Genomic DNA, 13,563 nt, shown 5'->3' with positions numbered 1-13,563 from the left:
GTCCTTTTTGAAGTTTGGCTCACTCGGGCCGGAGATTCGCGGCCTCGGCGTTTCATTGGCCTCTCCGCCCTGCCGGAGAGCTCTCATTGGCCGGGAGCCGTCTTGCGGTTGGCTATACCTCGCTGTGCACGAGGCCATGTTCGTTGCTGTGACTGTACGTCTCGCGGCTTTGCGCAGAGAGCTGGAGGACCCCCCCCCCCCTCGCCAGTCTACCCGTGCCGTTTGATAACTGCTCAAGACATCAATTTGCGTATATGCATTACTCTCACCGTTATTTTAAAGAATTTTTACGTTAAATTTTGTGTCCGAGTTTCGTATTATAAGTAGAGACCGGAAAAAATTCGCGATTTCAATGACCTGTAGGATATATACTCCATGATCCTCTATGCACGCGGGAAAATTACATCTGCTCATTGGCTACTGACTCGCGACACCTGTTAACTGGGACGCCAGTGATTCTATTCATCTTTTGTTGGAGGTTTTTCATTGGTCGAGTAGCAATCTGATGAACTGTGGCCCAATCTCTGATGCGGTGAAAAGGCAAACGTTTTTGGATTCTAGCCTATCACGAAATGAATCCACGAATTTTTCCGGTCTCTATTTATAAGTGTGTTCGCAACATGAGAACACTCGAATTTTCTCGTTTCCGAATTTATATGTTACACATCACTGGTGAGACACTGACAGTCTCGCCCACGTTTGTTTTTGTTTTATCTGGAATCCACAGTTCCTACGTTCTATATTCTCCGATTTGCTAGTGAAGAGGATGGAGGTAGGCCTGAGCGTCTCGTCATTATTGGAGGGTGGACGAGTAGTTTTCTTTTAGGATTTAGTTTTCAAACTGTATTATTAGAAGTGAGAAATTGGGTGAAACACGTGTTTTCAGAATACAATTTTTAAGGAATGAAGTAAAACACGGTACAGCAATTCGGTACTCAAGAGACTTTGACCACACATTTACCTTCATCTCTGGGCCACATAATGTTACGGTCATCGCTCATATGCACTGGGAGAAGACTGCGCGCCAGTCCAGAGGAGACACCGCGCTAGAAGCACCAGCGAGCGTCGCGCTTATCATCCCGCCTCACTGACACACGTACACCCCTGACGAGGCGGGATCATTGCAGCGATCATACACCGCCATCTTCGATGCAACAGTTTTGCACTGTTATTCCCGTTAAACCTCTAATTAGAATGATGTTTTCTTATTACTGACACGCAAATGGATTAATATTAATATATATAAATCCAGTGTCCTGATGTTTGTTTCCAGTGAACTCTTCACCAAGTCAACCGATTTCGATGAAAATGGGCATTTATGTGTAATTACTTCCAACTTGAGAGATAGCATAGTTTTTATTTCGATAATGGTTTTAATAATTTATAGTTAATAATAAACTGATTATCAATGTTGATTGGTGTTTAAGCCCGGGAAGCAGTGGGCACTTCGTCTCCATGACAACGTTGCGTGCTCGAGAGTCGGGAAACCATCGCTGCTATTCGTTTTTTCTTCGGTACATTACAAAGCATTGTATTAAGTTTTTGTCAAAATTAATTAATTTTCATTTTATTTAATTTATTATAACTGTAAATAAGAGATTTGGTCTAATTTTTTCCCCCATTAATACAACCGTGCGAAGCCGGGTCGGGCAGCTAGTATCATAGATTTTTTCCAAGTTCTTTTTCTTCGTTGTCGTCTGGCACTTATAGCAAGCTTCAGCACGCATCCGAGCCACAGAGAGAAAAAAACACAAATTTTATTTTACGTTTCTTAAGCTAGGTTCTACGGTATGTGGAACCAAAAAAAAGATAATTTATACATTTCTAATACAATCTACGATAATCAGCGGGTGTTAAATATTTCTTCTTATGGACACGGTACTCCCTGGGTTAAGGCGGGCTCCCAAAATGCTAGGATGCTGAGTGTATGCTCATAAATATGAGGAACTGGCTGGTGCTCATGAGCGCGACGACTCTGTACACAAGGAAGTTTCGCTTCTGCAAGCTTGCGTGTTCTGTGCTCTCCGGGCGATGATGATTCCTGGGAGGAAGTGGTCGGGTCTAACCTCCGTGCCGTTTCCGCACGAAACAACTACCACGTCACATATTCCATGGAGGCTGATTCAAAGTGGTTCTAACCATGCAGGTACGACGTAAGAGAGTTGGCGTGTACTATCTTTCTCATGCCAGTACTTGAAGTGAAATTGAGAACGACACCCCACCCTCCTTTCCTATCTGCAAAGCAAAACCATTTTGACGTGACGTCTAATAAATCGATGAACGCCGGCTGCACGCACGAAAAAGTGTCCAGTTACGCACATTGTTCCTTTACGCTGTGTCCCGTTACGCACATTGTTCCGTTACGCTGTGTCCCGTTACGCTCATTGTACGCTTGCGCCGCATCTATCTCTCTTCCACTCGACTGTTTATAAAGTGAAGTGAACAGTTAATGAGGTTTTCATTGCTTATTACAAAAACAATTTCGGCAATAAAGGTTAATTACACTTGCATTTTAAAAAATCTGATTACTAGTATAACTTCAAGTATATATTATTTTATTATTAAAATAAAAATGATTCAATTTTATTCATAAAGTATGCAATCATTTCATCATTGTTTTGTTATGACGTCACGTTAAACTATCGTCCGTAAACCGACTTTACAGACAACCATTTTTTTTGTTATAATTAATTTTAGCGCTAATTTCTTGCAAATGTTGTGGTATTGTGTTTGTTTAGAATTTTTCACTAAATGATGGAATCTCTGTAATTCTGCCTAGTAAGTAATTTTTTAGCTTTTGAGCAAATATATGGCATATTATAACTTACACAGATATGTTTTGTTTTGATATCCAATTGTTAACCGGTTGACTTCAACTAAAGAACAGACCCTCACTCCATCGACTAGTGCCTCAATTGTTCTAACTAATTAATTATTCAGTAGAGTCACTCTCGCAGCGAAGATACTGACCCAAAGACGGAAAGTACAACATATGTAAATGTTAAATGTTAAGGAAATGCTGAGTTACACGAGTGATGCAGATTACAGGCTTTCCCGGTCAATGTCAGGTGAGCTACCTCTGTTTTGAAAGAGATTAAGTAACGTGTTTGAACCCTGAAGATGCCTGCGGAATTGCAGAGCGAAACGTTGGTACGTAAACACTACCAGTAGGACGCGTCGTAACAACTTCTAGAGCGAAGATAGCTTAAAAGAATAATACTGCTTACGTTAAACATTTGTCACAATACTAACAAACAGCCTTGGTCTAGTAAGATAACTTAATTTATAATCAGAAAAAAAGTATCCACGTTGTATTGTGGCTAGATATTAAAAATCATTCTCAAGATAATTAATTATTCACGCAGGTCCTGTTGTTCCCAGGAGGGTCTGCTACCCGAGCAAAACATGCGTGGAGTGGGTTGCCGTGCCGCAAATTGAAGGCGGAGAAAAAGCAATTGCATATCCCTGCTTAATGTTCAGTCAAAATAGCAACGGCCGTTAGGATCTATGGTTCCTCTCCTCACCCAAAATTTTGAAAAAAAAAAAAAAAATCCTTCAAGAAGTCGGTGTAGACGATGTGTAGGGGCATGCATATTTCGCGAAAAAATTCCGAGACTAGCTCAAAGTTAGAACACTGTAGCATCGTCTGTGTCTCGTGATTGGGTGAGTTTCTTTCAGGTCAATATCGATTGTTACAACACCAATCACAGTGAGTCTGTGCGGAAGCAAACACATCCTGAGTGGCTCAGGTCAAATAGGGCAACGACTTCCCTCGCAGAGTTCCGCCAATCGCAAGGAAGAAACCGCTGGTGTGTGTATAACGTGTTGCAGTCTAATAGGCATTCAGATTTATTCGCGAAAACTGTCTGCCCCTAGCGATGTGTTATTTTAGGGGGTTCATGGGAAGCTGTCACAGCACCTATAACTACGAAATTCACAGGTATTGGCGAAAATTGAAATTGATATTCAAACCTCTTATTTAGTGCGTTTTTTTTACATCTTCACATAAGAGAAAAAAAATTTTTTGAAGGAGAGAGTATTGCAGGTCGATGCTAGAGCAAGAAGCACAAAACTTACAAGACATGCGGCGAAGCTCGGTGTGCAGATGCGATCTCCTTGTTTGTAGAATTATTTTTTTATCCTAGAATCTTTGATTTTATTCCCCCGTCATCAGACACAGATTACAGCTGATTTTTGGCTTGTTTTCTGTGGGTTCGTGTTTTCATTTTTAATATTTTTTTTGCATTTTTTTCCCATGACAAACACTGCAAAACTGCAATGGCGTATTTATAAGAAATTGTATTGAATCGATGTTCCTCCATGGCATCATTCATTTAAAGAACGCGCGTGTGTGTGCGTTTGTCTGAAGCTCTGCACACTGTTTGTTGGAAGCATCTGTGCCGCAGTTATCCTGGATTATACTATTTGATCCCTCTGAATGGGCCCGCTTCGTTGCTGCAGTTGTTATTGTTGTTCGGGCAGATGGAAGCAAGCAGTGACGCAAGGCCTACGAGATATTATCGCAAGATGTTATTTTCGTTTCTCACTGTCCGTTTGGTCGCTTCTACAATGCACGGAAACTTAACAAAAAAAAAAAAAACAGTCAATGAGTTTGAACTCCACGGTTAAAGAAAATTGATAAGATTACATTTTTTTTTGTTTTGTTTTAAGATACGGGATGGATACACGGTCAGTAGTTTTATATTTTGTAAAAAAAAAAAGGGGATTGTCTGTAAAGTCTGTTTACGGACGATGATTTTACGTGATAACGTCATAAGAAAACATTGGTGAAAAATTGCATACTTTTTAATTTTCAAATATTATTTACAGTTTTTTGCAAATTTAATTTAAATAATTTGTTTAAATACAATCACAAACAATTCGTTATAGAAGATTTTCTCGCACGGTGGTTGGCCGGTTCTTGCACGCTCGGCTCAGACGGAACGTGATAATGAGTCACGCTTTTTCGTGTGTGCAGCCGGCGTTCATCGATTTATAAGACGTTATCACATCAATACAAAATCAAAATTATTAATGATGGAATACCACATATTCTTGTACTTCAACAACCTTTCGCGTCTTAACAATTTCAAACAAACATAGCTACCACCGCGGCCATATTCTCGGGCTTCTATCATTGCTAGAGACCGGAAAAATTCGCGGATTCATTTCGTAATAGACTAGAATCCAAAAACGTTTGCCTCTTTACTGCATCAGTGATTGGGCCACAGTTTATCTGAATGACACTCGGCCAATGATAAACCTTTAACAAAAGAAGTATCGAATCACTAGCGTCACAGTTAACAGGTTACACGAGTCAATAGCCATTGATCAGATGTTATTTTCCCACATGGAGTCTATCCTACAGGTCATTGAAATCGCGAATTTTTTCGGTCTCTAATCATTGCTACCTTCAATCAGGAGACTTCAAGCGGAGACTCAATTCATAGCGGGAACGTGTGCATGAAATGTTAAATCCCCACATCTTGGGTGGTTTCATTGATATTACTTCCATGGAATCATCTTTGCTGTCTAGATAAGTAACATTTGACATTAGAATATTATTGGCCTTGATATCATCGTATTTAAGTCTGTCTAAACCGCCATATCGATATTTTTCATCATTGCTTATTCTTAAAAATGCAATTTATAAAATTTGTACTCGATATCTCCCTTGCAGTTTTTTTTCCTGCCATACAACATTTGCTACAGATATTCACTTAAGTGTAATAACGTGGGTGCAAAAAAGGCACACAAGTCTTCTTAATTATCATTCTTTTCACGCCTTGTATTACACTCAGTGAATATTCGTTGGAAATATTTGTGGAAGAAAAACAAATGCAAGCAAAGTACGGAGTTAAAATTGTAAAAACAGCAGTCATAAAAAAATCACTCAAAAAACAACAAATAAATCAACATGTGTTATGAGACCGAGCTTTATGTATTCATCTTTGTTGTTCACTCTTGAGATTTTTCTAGGCCAGTCACTGTCAACCTGTAATAAGTAGAGACCGGAAAAATTCGCGAATTCATTTCGCGATAGGCTAAAATACAAATAGTTATACCTCAGTGCTGCCTCTGCTATTGGCTCGCAACTCACCTGGATGACTCTGGGCCAATTAGAAACACCAAACCGAAGCTTTATCGAATCACAGGCTGCTACGTTGGGACGTCTCACAAGACAGCAGCCAATGAGTTGGTGACATTTGACCGAGTGTACGTATAACTATGGAGTTCATCCTACAGGGCAATGAACCCGCGAATTTTTCCGGTCCCTAGTAATAAGGAATGTTCATGAAACTATTTTTATTAAAATATTTTAAAATGTACTTTGAATGATTCTTGCAATAGGGAACATTATTTTAAAACATTATTTTGGACACCCGCGATGGCAGGTTTACATTGAATGTCACAGAGAACACCGAAGAACGTACAATAAAATACGAATACAAAAACACACATAAAATAAGCCAAAATCATCAACATACGCCATCCCAGTGTTCGACTGTGCTATGATTCAATGTAATTTTTGACGTGACAACGTCTAATAAATCGATGAACACCGGCTGCACGTTCGAAAAAGTGTCCCGTAACGCACATTGTCCCACATCGGATGTGTCCTGTTATGCTCATTGTACGCAAGTGTGGCATCTCTCTTCCACTCGATTGGAACAACAATCGATTTGACTTTTCAATCATATTTTCGTCGTTTGAATTATTAATATTATGTAATTTAACGGTCCTCCACCGATTTTCAGCACAATCGGTACGGTTATTTAAAAGTAATCTTGAATATTAAAATACGTTTTTAACGAACAATGGTGTTTTACAGTTGCACATAATAATTCAAATTACACCCGGGATCTTTTGCATAATGTTTTAAAAAATATTGTAACACATTATAAATAAGTTTGGTGTATATTTGGGATGCGTATTTGTTATAAAATCGTGTTATAAAAACGGAAAGACTACATACGTTTTTAAAACTTCCACAACACAAAACAAAAATTTTGTAAATAAATATATGACATCTAAAACAAATGTTTCCAAAATGGCCTCGTGGCCGTATCGCAGACTACCAATCCCGGCCGATGCGATACATTTATTTTTGTACTTGTAAAAATAAATACTGCGCGCGCGACACTACAAAAGTAATAAATATATTTGAATTAATGAATGCAAATAAAAGTAAATTTATCAATTAAATTGTACATTTAATTTCACTCCTTTGTATCCATACAAAATAGTGATAATTCAATAAAAATGATTCAATTTTATTCATAAAAGTATGCAGAGGTATATTTTATTATAGGAAAGATAGAAAAATTAAAAAAAAATTCTTCCTCAAAGAATATAATATTTTAAATGCCTAAATGGTTTGGTTGCAAAAACCTATTACGGTCAGTCTCAGGCCCAATATGATATTTACTTTTCTTCTGGATCAATCATTTCATCAATGTTTTGTTATGACGATGTCACGTTAAACCATCGTCCGTAAACCGACTTTACAGACAACCAATTTTTAATTCTATATTTTTTTTACTAGTCTAAATTTCTATGTAAGTTTGTTTGCAGGAAAACAACTAAAAAATTGCCACACTAGTTATAAATTATATTTCACAGTTATGAAATTACATAATTCATGCTGAACGAATAACAAGGGAACACATAAATTTGTTCGTTACCGTGGTTAGATGTTACTGCACGTGTTAATGACACACGAAACTACAGTAAACTCGTGTGATAACATCATGTCAGTGTTAAGAAGACTGCAAGTATCCGCTCTACCACTCTGGTTCTGGGGTAGAGCGCCTGCCTTGTGACTTGTAGGACCCGGGTTCGCGCCCCGGCTCCTCCAAGGCGGATTGCCCAGACGAAATGGTGGCATTTTCTCTGGTACGAATACAATCCCTTGTAACAGGTCAGGCTACCAAAGAAACGGTGGGTGGAACAGAAAAAAACCTTCCAGGTGGCTTCCAAATGGGGAGCCCGTTTCTTTTCTTGGGCTCCCCATGCGGTGGCCATTCCGGGGGTTCCTCCGGGGGAACGGAGTTTTGCAAAAAAAGAATTTAGTTTTACACGTTTTAGTTTTTAGGAACTGTAGCATTATCATTCCAACATGTTATAAATAAAGCTCAAACCAACATATATTTTATTTTGCTTTTGTACATAAAATATTTGAATTGGTGTAAACCGATATTGTGTGCTCAACTATTTATCGGTATATATTTTCTTGAATTATTATTTACAGTTAAATTTTAATCACAAACTATTGACCTTTGTTATGTGATATTTTAGAAATTTTGACGAAAATATATTGATAGGAACATGAATTTTATTCCTAAAAATATTATTTCTCAAAAACCACATAGTTTTCAATCAGAAATATTGTCTTTAACACACACACACGTATATATATATATAATACGTAAATAATAAGTAGATATTCTATTTATTTCAACATGAGCAAAGCCTTTGATACTTTCCAACACAATCTTATGATTAAAAAATTATAAATGTTAGGCCTTGTCAAGCAATGTTTTAATTATCTTACAAACAGACGCTTTTCAGAGAAATTTTCTAATGCAATTTCATGGTATTAGATTTTCCGCAAAGTAGTAGTTTATCTCAACTACTCTTTAATATTTAATAAATTATATTCCAACTGTAATCATAAGTGATCAAGATAAGATGCTGATGAAAAATTATATAATTGGAAAATATATTTGTGAAACTATTCAGCAAGATATTTCAGCTGTCCGGATCTGATTTTCAAGTTAACAAAGACTCTGAATTACGATATCCCTTATTGTATAAACTTTAGTAAAAAAAAATAATTTAATTAATCAGAATTATCACATAGTAAGTAATTACATTAAAAGTTGGGTCCTCTTTTAAGACCTTCGAGTTATATTGGTTGCCAAGCTTTTTTTTTAAACTTTACAACATTACAAAATTACAACGCAGAGCATCGTACCATTGGAAATTTTACAAAGCTCTGCCTTTCAGTTTTACAAGTGATATAGTTGGCCACAGGGTTTCCAGGGATTTTCCTTTTATATTTACAAAATAATTTTACAGTTTATTGTTCCGACTAATTCCTTCCATTTGACATCGGTTGCTTTGGCTGGTTTTTTCTGTGTGTTTGTGTATGTGTTCATCTTTAGTTGTCCGTCATTCAGGTTTTCTCTATGTTATATAGTGTGAACAAACAATGGCTTATTTAAAAAAATAATGTTTTGAAGATTTTGGAGCATTCTGAAAATGAAATTTATGAATGTTTTAGAAACAGTGACGACCAACTTCATTCTTTTTTAGGACCTGTAACAAATCCGAGGGCCAGAAAATATGAATCAATGTGAAATTTCTAACAAAACAATGTTTAATGCCGCGTTATTTTTTACATACATTTTAGGCATGTTAGGATTAAACTAAAATAACAATATTCTTAATAATAGATTTTACAAAAAAATAAAATAAATCTTAGAATATAAGTGCCATGAAACCGCATATACATAACATAAAAAGTAATAACATTTTCCAATATTTCTGTGTGAATGTAATGCCTTATTAACAGTGTCTGCTAACAAATTATTCTACATTTGCAAACAAAGATGACTGATACATGTCAGTTTATCTGATTATATATATATATATATATATATATATATATATATATATATATAACGAGTAATGCTAGAAGAAGGCTAGGTTTACCCGGGATAACTTAGCATTATCCAAGTTTGTTTGATAAAGTTCGAATAGTAACTGAAATAGATATGAATTCGGTGTTTACCCGTGTACACCTAGGTCTACCCAACGCTGACCAAATCTTTGATGACTTTAGTTTCATTGATACCTTAAATTACTAACCTAACCTAAAGTACTTAAAAAAAATGATGCAACACCTAAAATTACCCAGGCAGCGTTGTTTAACCGCCAGATTCAAATTTCATTTTTTAGTGATTATTCGGACTCTACCCTAAAACCTTTGGATAACGCTAAGTTAACCCGGGTGAAACTAGGTTTACTTCTTCTTCCATCATCTTCCGTGACATATATACATACAGTAGGATTCTTTAAAGCGATGTCGTGGGCTGGATGCGGCCCTAACGACCACCAGTTGCCAATGATTGGCTGAGAACTATATGTATTGAAAGTACGCAAATCATGTGCTAGGAAGAATAATATTTTTTTTCTTCCCGTGTGAAAGAAATTTCCGTAAGTAGTCTCGTGCATAATGGGCGTAACTCCACACTCCTAGGCGAATATTATCCTTGGGTCATTGTTGCACGGGGTAGGACGACACACCCGGCGGATGTGCAAACGACTGAAGAGGATTTGTGAAGAGTGGTTGAGGGGAAGAGTGGGGGGAGGAGAGATACAGGACGCTGGGCCAATATTTGCGCGGCTCGTAGCATGCGGCAGAATCTCGCTCTCCGCGGGTAGCTGGGGAGGGGAGGGTGGGGGTGGGGGTTGTTTACAAGAGCGGCGGACACCTGCGGTCTGATAATGCGGCTTGGAGTACCTGCCGAACCCCGTCTTCCAACAGGGCGGCGAACAAGGTATCGCGGCGCCGGCTAGAGGAGGGATTGCGGAGAGAAGTGGAGGAGGAGGAGCAATCTGTCGCCGAACCGACCAGGTTTCTCTACTAGCGGTCCCCCGTATTTGCTCGCTCTCCTCCGCCCGACCGCAATCCCTACAGACCAGGGATCAACACCGCCTGCCACCCCTGCTATTTCAGACACGCAAACCTGGCGAGGCGGGTGAGTAATATTACTACACCGAGGCACACGCGCCATCGGTATTGACTGTGGCAGCGTTAATCAGTTAGCGACGAGGTGGCTGTTTGGATACTCAAGCTAATTCGAGGGTTCTTTTTTTTTTCACAAGCTAGACTCCAAAAACTCTGTACTCTTGCTTCGAGTTATTGATTGGTTCGTTCGCAGTTATTTTGGAATGCCTCCGTACTCAGATATCTACAGGTACCTACAAGTTTTATAAGATAAGCGATCGCAAATTGACACTGCAATTGTGTACTAGTCTCGCCATATTAAACACATAGTAACATCCCCCCCCCAAAAACCCGGGTAGAAAATGTCATTATTTTACAAAAAAAAATTCTTTGAAAAAAAAACCTGCGCAATATTTTTTTGTAAATAAACAAATATAGGTAACAGTATAAGTTGAATATTACATTCCAGTGCAATATATTAAACTAATTAATTGTTTCTTTGTACCGTCCGGATTGATATTTCAAGACTTTGTTGCGCGTGACTTGTAAATAAAATCTGTTTGTGTTGTTTCGTGAGAAAAAAAAACTGTCAACATGGCTAAGAAGAAATTCTTCAGGTACATTATGAGCATTATGTGTTAGTGTGTATACATAATTTTGAAAATACAGGAAACTTACGAGTACTTGATAGTCATAAGTACCTACTTATTAAATATAAATGTGGCCACGTTAGTACATCGCATCAGTGCGGAGCAGGGATGGGTCACTTGTAAGGATTATTTGCCTTACTTCTTTTTCAAACGTTAAAAATTTCTACTCCGAGACAATATTACATGTAGCACGCATTGGCAAGAAATTGGTTCCAAAACTCTGAGTGTAATTCTTCTACAAAGAAACACCCACATAATGATCAAACACCAAAAAAAAAAAAAAAAAAAAAAAAAAAAAAAAAAAAAAAAAAAAAAAACCCTAAGATTTATTTGGAAACCAGTTGCCCAAAAAAAAATGGAATTCGTGTAACGTAAGAACGTTTGTTTGAGATAACACTGAACAATTCTCATGAAAATTGCCGCACGCTTTTATATATTTAATTGATGTTTCACTCAAGAATTTAAAAAAAAAAAAAAAAACACCGAAAAAAAAGGCAATAGAATTTTCAATAACTTGACTTTTATTTTGCTGTTCCGTACTTGTTATTACGTGCGCAGTTACTACCGGAAAGCTACCCAGGGAACAGGTTCTACAAATAAAATCCAACCAGTGGAGGTAACTGGGAACAACACACAGAAAGCAGGAATGCCCGGGAAAGAATTCGAACACAGTATTGCCGCGAGCAAGTAAGTGATACTGATACAGTAGTTTTCCAGTAAATGTCCAGATTTACAAACGTCTTCAAGTTTACGTGAATATTTCTGTTCCAATTATGTATAATAATAATAATAATAATAATAACGGACTACAACGGACGAAACATGGTGGTTGAGACACAGCCCTCATCACTACAGACCGGAAAAATTCGCGATTTAAATGACCTGTAGGATAGACTCCATGGTCATCTATGCATCCGGGAAAATAACATCTGCTCATTGGCTTACTGACTCGTGACACCTGTTAACTGGGACGCTAGTGATTCGATGCTTCTTTTGTTAAAGGTTTATCATTGGCCGAGTGTCATTCAGATAAACTGTGGCCCTATCACTGAAGCGATTAAAAAGGCAAACTTTTTTTTTTGGATTCTATCCTATCTCGCGGAATGAATACGCGAAATTTTTCAGGTCTCTACTACGTCATCACTGGCGACACCTGAGCCTCCCTCGGGCAGCGTGGAACACTTGCTGAGAACCCCCCCCCCCCCCTCCAAGGCCGCGGGCGCTGGCGCTGGTGGCGAACCCCGGGCACGCGCGGGAGTTATCGCCGCTCAGGCGCGGGACACACTTCCGCCAGTTAGCAGTCGCGCTGCCGGCAAACCCCTCCTGCCCTTTTTTTTTTTTTCCACAGGCGGCACCACCTCCGGCGAGAGTAAACCCCCCCCCCAACCACCCCCCCTCAACCCACCACGCCGTTAGTTCCTCTGGCCCTGTCGCTACGAGGTCGAAGGTTTTCACCGACGACGACGTTTCGATCTATATTGCAGTCACCATCTTCAGGGTAGCTTCCTACTGAAGATCTTATCTTTTTTTTATATCCAGCCATCCCATCCACGCAGAAATCAGTCACACACACACACACGCACACATATACCCGAAATGGTTTCGAGCCCTGCTTCAAACGAGACAGCAAGATCTCGAATGCCAAGGTAATGTCCGCGTAACTCTAGCGAAGCAGTCATTATAATAATAAATTACGAGACATTAACTCATACTCTTCTAACGAGATTTTGATGACAGCTTCCCCCACAAAACATGTAAAAAAAAAAAACTAACTGTACCCACTTTTTTTTCTTCAGAAAAATTCAATAAAGCATTGTCCGTATTTGTGCACATCTTTGATCAGCCATACTGGAATTTAACTTTATAGGGGATACAAAGGAAATCTGTGTTAATTACAATAATTTCTTTCGGAAACGAAATAAAAACAAAATAGGAGATCTAAACTCTAGGAGATCATAGATTAAAGTGGAACATTTTAAACAGAGTTTTCCTTAAGCTCACTACTGTGAAGCAGTAAGTTTATACTTGTGACAACCACTGGATGTGAAGCGCAATATCTGTACTTCGGATTAATCATGGCTTTCGTTCATTGAGAAATGCAGCGATCTGGCTAATTTGGTCAAAAAAGCGAAAATGATGATATCAAATTGAATTTGTTAAAATTCATTACGGCATTGA

Source organism: Bacillus rossius, chromosome 14 (genome assembly GCF_032445375.1).
Source record: "Bacillus rossius redtenbacheri isolate Brsri chromosome 14, Brsri_v3, whole genome shotgun sequence".
In the NCBI taxonomy this organism is placed as follows: domain Eukaryota; kingdom Metazoa; phylum Arthropoda; class Insecta; order Phasmatodea; family Bacillidae; genus Bacillus; species Bacillus rossius.
Note: the sequence above shows the minus strand (reverse complement) of the source record.